This window comes from Octodon degus, unplaced genomic scaffold, assembly GCF_000260255.1.
Source record: "Octodon degus isolate 3935 unplaced genomic scaffold, OctDeg1.0 scaffold00064, whole genome shotgun sequence".
Lineage (NCBI taxonomy): Eukaryota > Metazoa > Chordata > Mammalia > Rodentia > Octodontidae > Octodon > Octodon degus.
The window spans coordinates 9854844-9864291 of record NW_004524640.1 but is presented as its reverse complement, the minus strand read 5'-3'; the positions used below and the strand labels follow the sequence as shown (position 1 = coordinate 9864291).

The 9448-nt window shown below is 52.7% G+C and overlaps 1 pseudogene; it reads right to left on the bottom strand.

The window, feature by feature from the left end:
- Nucleotides 1–5654: 5654 nt before the first annotated feature.
- Nucleotides 5655–5782, bottom strand: LOC111817629 (annotated as a pseudogene).
- Between the last annotated feature and the right edge of the window lie 3666 nt (nucleotides 5783–9448).

The window sequence follows — 9448 nt, the reverse complement described above, 5'->3', positions numbered from 1 at the left end:
TTCCCTGATAACCCACACCTGCTGCTCTTTAATATGAGCTGGGTTGAGACAGGACAAAGAGCCAGTGCTCCAGCTGTTGGCTGGGATGTGGGATTGGGTATGGAGATAGACGCTATGACTTCCTGGGGCTTGCAAGGTTACACATCAGAGCTGAAGCACCAGGCCCCCAAACATTAGATGCTCATCAATAGTATAACGCAAATTACTTCTTCTGCATATCCTTCTTTTTGCATATGACAGAGGCAAATGCAGGCCACCTACCTAGCTCAGCTCACAGTACTCATCTACTTCCCACAATTCTCATTCATCCTCAAGCCACTTCTCCTTCACAACTGAATAAAACCCTGGTTCAGCCCTAAGTCGAGGCCTTTGTTCCAAAAAGCCATCTCCATAGCTGGACTTAGGACCCCTTGGCCCCCCCATAATTATAAATATGCTTTAGTGTCTTTATTTTTGCCATGGGTTGCACTGGGAGTGGTAGATTGGAATTAACTTGGTGGGATTCCAATAATGTATTTTTATTTTATTTACTTATGTGTGTGTGTGTGGCCAACTCAGCCCACCAGGGGGCGGGGCTGGCTGGCATGTGGTGCTGGGGATTGAACCGCGGTCCCTGTGCTTTGCTAAGCTTGTTCTAAGTAGGTGCTTTAGACCACTGAGCCATGTCACCAGCCCCCAATACTGTATTTTTAGGATTACAAATATAAAGTTCTTGGACCGAGACAAGGACCAGAAGGGGCTTCCTACAGTGTGCCACCATGCCTGGTCTTATATTTTGCTCTTAACCTCTGTTGTTCCTAAAATTAATTCTTCAGTTTTAGAGAACATGAACTTGGGGCTGGAGAGATAGTTCAGTAGAATAAGTGCTTGCCTGACAAGTGCAAGGACCTGAGTTCAATCCCCGGTTCTGCCAAGACAAAAAGAGAGAGAGAGAGAGAGAGAGAGAGAGAGAGAGAGAGAGAGAGAGCACTTTCCTCAGTGTAGAGCTTAATATGTTAAAGCCAGTGAGATAGCTCAGTAAAATAAGCACCTGCCTGGCAAGCTCAAGGTCCTCAATTCAATCCCCAGTACAGAAAAAAAGAAAGAAAGAAAAGAAAAGAAAAAAGAACACAAACTCATCCCAGCTATCTTCCAGGTTGGGAGTTTCATTCCCCAGCATCATTGGATGGAGAGCGCATCACTAAGCATTGGAAGATGTTTGAGCCTTCTGTGTTAAAAAAGAGCTGCCCATTTTACATGGCCTACCAACCCCCTAGAGCCAAAATGGAATACAGAGGCTCAGAGCTATACGCCCACCCAAGATGAAAATGTCTGCTCTCTATTAAGGGCCTTTAGATAGACCCTCTGGAGAGTATCTCTGACTGCTCAACAGTACAAGCCCTGTCAGCCTAAAGAAGCCAGAGTGGTCACTGCCCACTATTCTCTCACAGCAGTTTGGGTTACTTCTGGGCGGGGGTGGGAGTGGGGATTATTGTGGCAGCCGAATTAGAAATATTATAGGCAGGGGGCCGGGGAGATGGCTCGGTGGAATAAGCGCTTCCCTGGCAAGCGCAAGGGCCTGAGTTCAATCCCCGGTTCCACCAAAAAAAAAAAAAAAAAAAAAAAAGCAGTCGGACAGGGCCACGCCCTCAGAAGAAGCCAGTATGGAAGACAGCATGCTTGTAATCCCAGCATTCAGGAGGCTGAGGCAGGAGGAGCACTGCCAGTTCAAGACCAGCCTAGGGGGCTGGTAAGATGGTTCAGTGGTCTAAAGCACCTACTTAGAACAAGCTTAGCAAAGCACAGGGACCGCGGTTCAATCCCCCAGCCTCACATGCCAGCCAGCCGGGCCCCCTGGTGGGCTGAGCTGGCCACACACACACACACACACACACAAATAAAAATAAATTAAAAAAAATTAAAAAAAAATAAAGACCAGCCTAGGCTACAAAGTGAGCTCAAGACCAGCCTGAACTGTACAGCAAGACCCTGCCTTATTTATTTATGTGTGTGTGTGTATGTGTGTGTGTGTGTGTGTGTGTCTGTCCAGCTCAGCCCACCAGGGGGCGGGGCGGGCTGGCATGCGGTGCTGGGGGATTGAACCGCGGTCCCTGTGCTTTGCTAAGCTTGTTCTAAGTAGGTGCTTTAGACCACTGAACCATCTTACCAGCCCAAGACCCTGTCTTAAAATGAAAAACCAAACAAACAAACAAAAAAACAAACTTGTAACTGTGAGAGAGACTGACACTCCTGCTTGGGGTCAGACCTCAGGTCAAAAGATCAAAGGAATGCATACTCCCTAAAGGTAAACATCAGGGATTGATGTTCTAAGTAGATCGCTATCACCTTAAAAAAAAGTGACTCAGGAAGAGTCACTAAGGAGACCGCCCACAGGAAAAGCCCTTGTTCTATATTCGGGCCCAATTGCTACTTCCCCATCTGATCCCAATTTGATCAATTGTACTGAGCAATTGTACTTGAAATCTTATTGGTTGAGCACAGCTTTGTCCCACGTCATGTGCGAGAGCCAGTGTTCTCCACCTTGGACCCCCCTCACCTCGTGGCTTTTCTCTATAAACATCCCTAAGAAAGGTAGATTCCTGGGGACCCATTCAGGTCCCCTTCGGTCCCTTGCTTGGACAGAAGCTTTCTTTGCCCCAGTAAATAAATTCTATTCTGAAAAAGATTTAAAAATAAATAAACGGGGGCTGGGAAGATAGCTCGGTGGTCTAAGCACCTACCTGGCGAGCCCAAGGCCCCAGGTTCGATCCCCAGTACTGTGTGCCATCCCAGCCTGGAACCCCGGTTCTGCCCAGCCAGCCACCAAAACAGGGCATGATGGCGCACACCTGTAACCCCAGCACTAGGGAGGCTGAGAAAGGGGATCACTATGAGTCTGAGCTGTGTAGTGAGACCCTGTATCAAACAAGTAAATAAATAAATAAATTTTAAAAAGGTGTGGGATTTGGTAGCACACACGTATAATCCCAGCCACTTGGGAGGCTGAGACAGGATGACTCAAGTTTGAGGCCAGCCTGGGCTACACAGTGAGTTCAAGTTCAGCCTGAACTGCATACAAGACTGTCCCCAAAAGCCAAAAACACATCTGTGCTTGTACTCTTATTGTACCTACATGCATACAAAATTAAAAGGGGCTGGAAATGTACTCAGCACGACTGCCCTGGGTTCCGTCCCCAGAACTACAAAAACAGAACAAAACAAAGCAAAACCAAAAAACGCCCACAAACCGTCGACATTGGAAGAGGTAAGGTAAGCACCCAGGAAGCAGTGCAGAATCCGTGGCAGCGTCTCATGTAGAAGCAAGTGTCCTGTGGTCTCCATGTCCAGGGGCCCCTTTACACAGGCTTACTCCCTAGGGGGTGCACTTGTGGTGAGCTCCTCTGAGAGGGTCTGGGCATTTGTGTCACATGTACAAGTCTGCACTGGGCATGTTTTCTTTTTTTTCACAAATGGTGGCTCCCTCACATGGTCATGCCCCCTGCTTTGTGTGTTCCATCTACCTCTTCCTTTTTTTTGAGATATAGTCTCACTGTGTAGCCCAGACTGGCCTGGGTCATGTGGCGATCCTCCTGCCTCAGCCTCCAGATGCAGGCGTGTGCGCCACCTCCCACCCCGGTCTCTCACAGTTCTTTTGGAGGTCTCTACCTCGGCACCATCTTCAGGGCTCTTAAGACTGCTGTGCACTCAAGGGGTGACTGTTTGTCTGACCAAGAAACTCTTCTACATTTCTGCTGTTGCTCTCCTCTCTCACAGACTTCTGCAGGACTGTGGGCCAGTGAATGAATGAATGAATGAAGAGGGGAACAAGGGGAGCAAAGCGAACTCTGGGCCTTGGGGGCCCCTGGGGTCATAGCCAGCCAGGTACCAGTGAGGGTTAATTATGAGGAGCTGTGTCACTGTCGGTCACCTTTTGGGCACAGTTGGCCAATGCAGCCAGCTGTCTGTCTGCTTGTTAGAGAGGATATGGCCACACGGGGGTGGCTGGGCCATGGCCTTGGAGTGTCTGGCCATGGACACAGGGCCCATGGATGGTCAACCTGGGACTAGGCCTGGGTGACCAACTACAAGACACAGCTTCTCCCCTTTGCCAGCCTCCCAGCGCTACTACATGCAGCTGTGAGTTTACAAGGGTCGGTGCTTGGGGTCTAGGTGGGCTCCAACCAGAAGCCTTGGGCCAGGTCAGAGGTCACTTGGGCTGTGAGATGGCAAAGCTGGACCTCAGCCCTGTAGCCGGGTGACTCAGGGTGCTGATCTGAGCCCCAGCCTCTCCCTGGCAGACGGGGGAGGATGGGCTGCCTCCCCACAGGCTGCTCTGGGGATTAAAGGTGGCAAAAAAAGTATGAGATGCTTATTAGGGGGTGTGGCCCCAGCCAGGGATGATGGTTATTATGGTCAGCAGCCCGAGCAGCAGGGCCGGCTCAGGAGCCGGGCCTCATGAATTGTTGACCTTGGGTGAGTCATGGCACCTCTCGGGGCATCAGTTTTTCCTTCCCTGTGAAATGGGGAGAGTCAGAGGCACAACAAAGGGTGTCATGGCATTAAGAGGGGCGCTGTCTACAAAGTGTGCTTGGGCAGAAGCTCCATCAAAAGCAGGCTCCTCCCTTCCCAGGCCTCAGAGCGGGCAGGGTCCTTGTAAAGTCCAAATGGGATGCAAGGGTGACGGGTGACTCAGAGTCACAGCTTGGCCCTTTTGTGTACCAGGAATGGTCATTAGCCTCCGGCCCCTTGGGCCGGCTGCTGGCTTCCTGGTGGGTTTGTAGGAAACCTAACTTGTCTCTGGCTACCTGGCTTAGGGGGCATTTATTTCCAGTTAGTAAATCCATCAGGAGACACTCATGCTGCTGATTCCGTGTCCTGTGCTGGGCACTGGGGTCACAGTCGTGACTCAGGGCTGGTCCCTGGCCTCAGGGGGCTCTCAGTCTGGGGGACCCCATGGAAAGGACATGTCCTGTGGGGGGGGGCATGGAGCCAGAGCAGGCATCTAGCCCCATCAGAGGGACCTGGGAGGGCTTCCTGGTGGTGGCAGGTGGTGACAGAGTCTCAGGGAGGGGGCAGGTGACATAGGAATGCAACAAGGACAGAGAGGTGTGTGGTGGGGTTGCTCTGGGGACTGCAGGTGGCTTCATGCCCTGGAGTCCAGAGTCAGGGTACCCACAGGGCAGGAGGAGGAAGTGGGCTTCGCTAGGACTGGCAGAGCCAGCTCTATTTGGGGTGCACGTGCTGGAGGCATGGACCACATGGGAGGGAAAACCAGAGGCTGGGAACAGGGACGAGGCCAAGCAAGCATGTGGGGAGAGGGCCGAGAGCAGCAGCCTCAGCCGTCCCAGCGCTCAGAGGGCTGAAGCAGGACTGCTGTGAGCTCAAGACCAGCCTGAACTACAGAGTGAGACCATGTATTAAAAAAGAAACGGGGGGGGGGGGTGTTGTGGTTTAGCTCAGTTGTTTAAGTGCCTGCTGGAGCAAACCGAGTCAGGCGCAGGAGACCATGGTTTGATCCCCAGTTCCCCATGCCATACCAGACCCGTCCTTAAGGCAGCCTGAGCCAGCCAGCCAAACAAAGAAACAAAGAAACATAAATCCTTCTTAAAAAAAAGAAACAAAGCAAAAAAAGAAAGAACAGGAGGAGAGAAGAAAGAGAGAGAGAAGCCAAGAGAGAAGGCTGTGGTGGGCCTGGGGTGACGGTAGCCCACCCATAAAGTATATCCCCGGCCCAATGTCAAGCATTTGAAACTGATAGGAACAGGTATCACACTTGATCTTAGCCAAAAGGCCGAGAAGCTTTTAAATGCATCATCATCTCATTTGATCCCCACACCACAACAATCCCAGCTATCATTATAACAGTAGTTAATACTTTTTTTTTCTTTTTTGTATTTAATAAAGGGCCTCACTATGTAGATTTGACTCATAGTGATCCTCTTGTTTTCAGCCTCTCAAGTGCTGGGATTACAGGAGCATGCCACCATGCCCCGTCTTTTTTTTTTTTTTTTGTTCCTCGAATGCCTTCAGGGCACTTTTGGCCAGCGGGAGAGTTGTGAGGTTCGAACTCCAGCAACCTGAGGCTGACAGCTTTGTGGAAGCAGCCACTTAAAGGACTGAGCTAGGGCCAGGCCCCCTATGCCCCATCTTAATTGCCATCTCAGTGCACCTGGGGGTGGGGCCAGCACGACACACTGGGGATCAAACCCCAGTCCCTGTGCCTAAGCAGGCGCTTTAATCTGATGAACTATCTGGCTGGCCCTCTACGGCATTTTAGTTAGGCACTAGACAGCATTTTGCATAAACTGTTTATTTGGCCAAGTATGGTGGTGCATGCCTGTAATCCAGCATTCAGGAGGCTGAGGCAGGAGGACTGCTGTGAGTTCAAGGCCAGCCTGGTCCACACAGTGAGTACAAAGCCAGCCAGAACTATATAGCAAGACCCTGTCTCAAAAAAAAGGAGCAAACTATTCAATTCAACTCATTCTCAATCCTCATGACACTTAGCAAGGTAGCTAATGTTTTACAGATGAGGAAACTGAGGCACCGAGAGGCTGTCCAACTCGTCCAAGGCTGCAGATCTGGGCAGGGTATGCGTGCAGGGCCGTACTCTCTCTGATCCTGGGCTCCTCTCCCACATCCTGTCCATAGCACCTGTGCCTGGTGGAGGTACCAGGTCAGGGCGGACAGAAAAAATGGAGGAGTTGCTGGGGGCTGCACCCTCAGTTTACTGAGGACCCCCTGCTGCCAGGTGACAGTGTCCTCTCCCTTCAGGCCCTGGGGCCAAGCGTAAGCAGGTGGCCCTGAAGCTCCTGGATGGGGTGGCTGGAGCTCTGGTCTTCAAAAAGGAAGGCAGAATGAGGCCAGCCTCCTTGGTGACAAAGAAGTGGCCCTGCTGGGAGAATGCACGGCCACGGCACCCAGGGATCAGTGGAGCACAGAGACAATGGATCAGCCCCAGGGACACTGAGGCCTGGGGCAGTAAAGGGGCCCTTCGGTGGCATGTGCCCAGCTGCCCTCCCAGCCCCCCTCTCCACGGCCTCTGCCTTCTGCATGCTGACAATTCAGAGCCCTCGGTGGCCTCCTCCCGTCCCTGTGGGCTGCTCCATCTTAAGCGCCTGCTCGCTCTGGCCCAGCTTCCCTGTGCTTTCTCCTTCTCCCTCCACCCTGGGGATGCTGCCCTTTCCGAAGGTACTCTCCTCCGCTCTTGTGTCTCCTCTGGCTGTGTGCTGTGCCCCCACCCCCAGGCTGATCTGGGGCTGACAGTTCCCATGTGCCCACTATGCCCCAAGGCCCAGCTTCCCCCAGGAGTGTGCCCTGCACCAGAGCACCGCCACCTACGAAGCCCCTGTGGTGGGCATGAAGCTAGAGGATGCAAGGTCACCAGCAGCCTCCTTCCTGAATCTTCCACAGCTTTGGGCTCCAGGCAAACACAGCCGTGTGGTCCTGCTAGTGCCACTTTCCCACCCCTGGAGCCCTTGAGAAGACGCCCATGGGCCTGACACTTGGCTCCCACACCACTCCCGGCAGCCCCAGCTCCTTTCCTTCAAGAACCTCCCCACTCCCAGCCAGGCTGCTGCAGCCTGGGTGCTGACTGTGGCCTCTCATGAGCATCCAGATTCAGATGACAGGATGCTGAGGTCTATGCTGTGTCCCCAGGTGCTAATCCGGGGGTGAACTCATGGGCTGCGCCCTCACTGAAGAAGAGCAGGAGCTGCAATGCTAGCGCATGCCTGTAATCTCAGCACTCTAGGAGGCTGAGGCAGGAGAACTGCAAGTTTGAGATCAACCTGAGCTACTCAGCAAGACCCTACCTCAAATGCAAAAGTTCTAAAAAGGCTGAGGAGGTGGCTCAGTGTGAAGGCCCTGGGGGCCATCCCCAGTACCCAGAAGAGAAAGAGGAGGAAGTCGACCAGGTTGGAGGGAAGACAGGCTTGGCGGTGGCCTTCAGACAGAGCTGCCCAGGGCCAGAGTTCCTGAGAAAGGTTGGGGCTGGAGACCGTGGGGGGTTACCACAGCCGGTGACAAACGCCAAGGGTGAGGGATCAAGGAGATCCCAAGAGAAGGTGTACAGAAAGGTCAAGGGAGCTGGGGCAGAGCCAGAAGTGCGGCATCTGAGGGCTGCGAGGAGGAGAGGCTGGGCAGGTGGGCAGAGGGCAGGGGCAAAGGATGAACACGTCCCGATGGCCTGCTCCTTTGGCACTCCTGCTGTTCTGTCCTCTGGAGCTTGGGCTACCACTGTGACATTTTAACAAAGTGGCAGCACCACAGCTTCCCAAGCCTGATGACAGGAGGTGTGTAGGTTCCACCTGGTTCTCTCTCCCAGGCTTTCTCCCTCCCCCTTTCCTCTCCTCCCCTTTCTTCCTTCTTTCTGCAGTACTGGGGATTGAACCCAAGGCCTTTGCCCTATATTGTCAATTTTTAAAAAACAAAGTCCAGGGGCTGGTGAGATGGCTCAGTGGTCTAAAGCACCCACTTAGAATAAGTTTAGCAAAGCACAGGGACCGCAGTTCAATCCCCCAGCACCACATGCCGGCCAGCCCCGCCCCCTGGTGGGCTGAGCTGGCCACACACACATAAAATTAAAAAAAAAAAAAAAAAGTCTTGCTAAGTCATTATCTAGGCTCGGTTCAAACTCAAAGTTCTCCTGCAGCAGCCTCCCTAAGGTGTCTTCCACCTAGGTTTCTTCTAAGGGAAATGACTGCCATGTAGGACTACAGACTACAGACTGTCCTAGCTGGGAGGGAACTGCAGGAAATGGCCCCATGGAGAATTTCAGGACAACCGAGTTGGGACATCAGACCTGTAAGACATCATCATGGACAACGGGCCAGGGAACTCAGTCCTGGCCCCCATTTGACCATAGCTGCAAAAGGGACACCAAGAGAACTGCCCCTGTAAGCCGGCTACGCCCACAGGACCGAAAGTCGTAACAGAAACTTTTGTTGGAAAGCGGAGGGTGGTGGGCGCTGGCCACACAGCAGCAGTATTAAACAGAAGGGAAACAGCCGGGGTGGGACATGTCAGGGATGTCCGAGAAGACTGCAGGAGGCAGCAGCTGGGGTGGGAGCCAGGTAGGGTGGCCTGGACCGGACCCTGCAGCCACGAGGTGTGGGCCACATCCTGACTGGGGTGACGAGGTTTTCCCCCAGTGGCCACTTGGACACCTGATGGAACCCTGGCTTCTTGTTCTCCTTCGCATTAGGGCCAGAACTCAGGGCCTTGTGCCTGCCTGGCAAGCGCTCTGCCGCTAAGCTACATCCCCAACCCTGGCCTGCTGTTGTTCACCATACTGGGAATTTAGGGACTGAGTCCGTGGCCTTTGCCCTGAGCTTTGTCCCTAGCTTTTATATTTTATATTGACTTAAAGGCTTGCTAAATTGCTCACAGTGGGACTTGAACTTTTGATCCTCCCGTCTCAGCTTCCCTCAGTGCTAGCATTGTCTGCCACTCTTGAGGTCTGTTTTTA